This window comes from Mycteria americana, unplaced genomic scaffold (assembly GCF_035582795.1).
Source record: "Mycteria americana isolate JAX WOST 10 ecotype Jacksonville Zoo and Gardens unplaced genomic scaffold, USCA_MyAme_1.0 Scaffold_29, whole genome shotgun sequence".
Taxonomy (NCBI): domain Eukaryota; kingdom Metazoa; phylum Chordata; class Aves; order Ciconiiformes; family Ciconiidae; genus Mycteria; species Mycteria americana.
Genome location: NW_027445621.1, coordinates 1,014,889 through 1,019,110, shown reverse-complemented (window position 1 = coordinate 1,019,110; position 4,222 = coordinate 1,014,889).

Below are 4,222 nucleotides of genomic sequence, written 5' to 3'. Positions count from 1 at the left end.
ACTGTCCCTTGGAACTGCATTCGCTGCCGCACAGACATTCGCGCTCTGCAAAAGCCTTGGTTGTTTATGATGCAACAATGCCTATGTGACTCTGGCAGAGCCCAGCTGCCAAATTCGAAACGTCCCGCGATTGCGCCCAGACGAAAGCTGCCAGCACTGAAAGCTCTACCTGGTTTTCACTGTCCCTTGGAACTGCATTCGCTGCCGCACAGACATTCGCGCTCTGCAAAAGCCTTGGTTAGTTATGATGCAACAATGCCTATGTGACTCTGGCAGAGCCCAGCTGCCAAATTCGAAACGTCCCGCGATTGCGCCCACACGAAAGCTGCCAGCACTGAAAGCTCTACCTGGTTTTCACTGTCCCTTGGAACTGCATTCGCTGCCGCACAGACATTCGCGCTCTGCAAAACCTTTGGTTGGTTATGATGCAACAATGCCTATGTGACTGTCGCAGAGCCCGGCTGCCAAATTCGAAACGTCCAGCGATTGCGCCCACACGAAAGCTGCCAGCACTGAAAGCTCTACCTGGTTTTCACTGTCCCTTGGAACTGCATTCGCTGCCGCACAGACATTCGCGCTCTGCAAGAGCTTTGGTTGTTTATGATGCAACAATGCCTACGTGACTCTGGCAGAGCCCGGCTGCCAAATTCGAAACGTCCCGCGATTGCGCCCACACGAAAGCTGCCAGCACTGAAAGCTCTACCTGGTTTTCACTGTCCCTTGGAACTGCATTTGCTGCCGCACAGACATTCGCGCTCTGCAAGAGCTTTGGTTGGTTATGATGCAACAATGCCTATGTGACCGTCGCAGAGCCCGGCTGCCAAATTCGAAACGTCCAGCGATTGCGTCCACACGAAAGCTGCCAGCACTGAAAGGTCTACCTGGTTTTCACTGTCCCTTGGAACTGCATTCGCTGCCGCACAGACATTCGCTCTCTGCAAGATGTTTGGTTGGTTATGGTGCAACAATGCCTATGTGACTGTCGCAGAGCCCGGCTGCCAAATTCGAAACGTCCAGCGATTACGCCCACACGAAAGCTGCCAGCCTGAAAGGTCTACCTGGTTTTCACTGTCCCTTGGAACTGCATTCGCTGCCGCACAGACATTCGCGCTCTGCAAAAGCCTTGGTTGTTTATGATGCAACAATGCCTACGTGACTCTGGCAGAGCCCGGCTGCCAAATTCGAAACGTCCAGCGATAGCGCCCACACGAAAGCTGCCAGCACTGCAAGCTCTACCTGGTTTTCACTATCCCTTGGAACTGCATTCGCTGCCGCACAGACATTCGCGCTCTGCAAATGCCTTGGTTGGCTATGATGCAACAATGCCTATGTGACTGTCGCAGAGCCCGGCTGCCAAATTCGAAACGTCCAGAGATTGCGCCGACACGAAAGCTCCCAGCACTGAAAGGTCTACCTGGTTTTCACTGTCCCTTGGAACTGCATTCGCTGCCGCACAGACATTCACGCTATGCAAAAGCTTTGGTTGGTTATGATGCAACAATGCCTATGTGACTCTGGCAGAGCCCGGCTGCCAAATTCGAAACGTCCAGCGATTGCGCCCACACGAAAGCTGCCAGCACTGAAAGGTCTACCTGGTTTTCACTGTCCCTTGGAACTGCATTCGCTGCCGCACAGACATTTGCGCTCTGCAAGAGCTTTGGTTGGTTATGATGCAACAATGCCTATGTGACTGTCGAAGAGCCCGGCTGCCAAATTCGAAACGTCCAGCGATTGCGCCCACACGAAAGCTGCCAGCACTGAAAGCTCTAACTGGTTTTCACTGTCCCTTGGAACTGCATTCGCTGCCGCACAGACATTCGCGCTCTGCAAGAGCTTTGGTTGGTTATGATGCAACAATGCCTATGTGACTGTCGCAGAGCCCGGCAGCCAAATTCGAAACGTCCAGCGATTGCGCCCACACGAAAGCTGCCAGCACTGAAAGCTCTACCTGGTTTTCACTGTCCCTTGGAACTGCATTCGCTGCCGCACAGACATTCGCGCTCTGCAAAAGCCTTGGTTGTTTATGATGCAACAATGCCTACGTGACTCTGGCAGAGCCCAGCTGCCAAATTCGAAACGTCCCGCGATTGCGCCCAGACGAAAGCTGCCAGCATGAAAGGTCTACCTGGTTTTCACTGTCCCTTGGAACTGCATTCGCTGCCGCACAGACATTCGCGCTCTGCAAATGCCTTGGTTGGTTATGATGCAACAATGCCTATGTGACTCTGGCAGAGCCCAGCTGCCAAATTCGTAACGTCCAGCGATAGCGCCCACACGAATGCTGCCAGCACTGAAAGCTCTACCTGGTTTTCACTGTCCCTTGGAACTGCATTCGCTGCCGCACAGACATTCGCGCTCTGCAAATGCCTTGGTTGGTTATGATGCAACAATGCCTATGTGACTCTCGCAGAGCCCGGCTGCCAAATTCGAAACGTCCAGCGATTGCGCCCACACGAAAGCTCCCAGCACTGAAAGGTCTACCTGGTTTTCACTGTCCCTTGGAACTGCATTCGCTGCCGCACAGACATTCACGCTATGCAAAAGCTTTGGTTGGTTATGATGCAACAATGCCTATGTGACTCTGGCCGAGCCCGGCTGCCAAATTCGAAACGTCCAGCGATTGCGCCCACACGAAAGCTGCCAGCACTGAAAGCTCTACCTGGTTTTCACTGTCCCTTGGAACTGCATACGCTGCCGCACAGACATTTGCGCTCTGCAAGAGCTTTGGTTGGTTATGATGCAACAATGCCTATGTGACTGTCGAAGAGCCCGGCTGCCAAATTCGAAACGTCCAGCGATTGCGCCCACACGAAAGCTGCCAGCACTGAAAGCTCTACCTGGTTTTCACTGTCCCTTGGAACTGCATTCGCTGCCGCACAGACATTCGCGCTCTGCAAGAGCTTTGATTGTTTATGATGCAACAATGCCTACGTGACTCTGGCAGAGCCGGGCTGCCAAATTCAAAACGTCCAGCGATTGCGCCCACACGAAAGCTGCCAGCACTGAAAGCTCTACCTGGTTTTCACTGTCCCTTGGAACTGCATTCGCTGCCGCACAGACATTCGCGCTCTGCAAGAGCTTTGGTTGGTTATGATGCAACAATGCCTATGTGACTGTCGCAGAACCCGGCTGCCAAATTCGAAACGTCCAGCGATTGCGTCCACACGAAAGCTGCCAGCACTGAAAGGTCTACCTGGTTTTCACTGTCCCTTGGAACTGCATTCGCTGCCGCACAGACATTCGCGCTCTGCAAAAGCCTTGGTTGTTTATGATGCAACAATGCCTATGTGACTCTGGCAGAGCCCAGCTGCCAAATTCGAAACGTCCCGCGATTGCGCCCAGACGAAAGCTGCCAGCACTGAAAGCTCTACCTGGTTTTCACTGTCCCTTGGAACTGCATTCGCTGCCGCACAGACATTCGCGCTCTGCAAAAGCCTTGGTTAGTTATGATGCAACAATGCCTATGTGACTCTGGCAGAGCCCAGCTGCCAAATTCGAAACGTCCCGCGATTGCGCCCACACGAAAGCTGCCAGCACTGAAAGCTCTACCTGGTTTTCACTGTCCCTTGGAACTGCATTCGCTGCCGCACAGACATTCGCGCTCTGCAAAACCTTTGGTTGGTTATGATGCAACAATGCCTATGTGACTGTCGCAGAGCCCGGCTGCCAAATTCGAAACGTCCAGCGATTGCGCCCACACGAAAGCTGCCAGCACTGAAAGCTCTACCTGGTTTTCACTGTCCCTTGGAACTGCATTCGCTGCCGCACAGACATTCGCGCTCTGCAAGAGCTTTGGTTGTTTATGATGCAACAATGCCTACGTGACTCTGGCAGAGCCCGGCTGCCAAATTCGAAACGTCCCGCGATTGCGCCCACACGAAAGCTGCCAGCGCTGAAAGCTCTACCTGGTTTTCACTGTCCCTTGGAACTGCATTTGCTGCCGCACAGACATTCGCGCTCTGCAAGAGCTTTGGTTGGTTATGATGCAACAATGCCTATGTGACCGTCGCAGAGCCCGGCTGCCAAATTCGAAACGTCCAGCGATTGCGTCCACACGAAAGCTGCCAGCACTGAAAGGTCTACCTGGTTTTCACTGTCCCTTGGAACTGCATTCGCTGCCGCACAGACATTCGCTCTCTGCAAGATGTTTGGTTGGTTATGGTGCAACAATGCCTATGTGACTGTCGCAGAGCCCGGCTGCCAAATTCGAAACGTCCAGCGA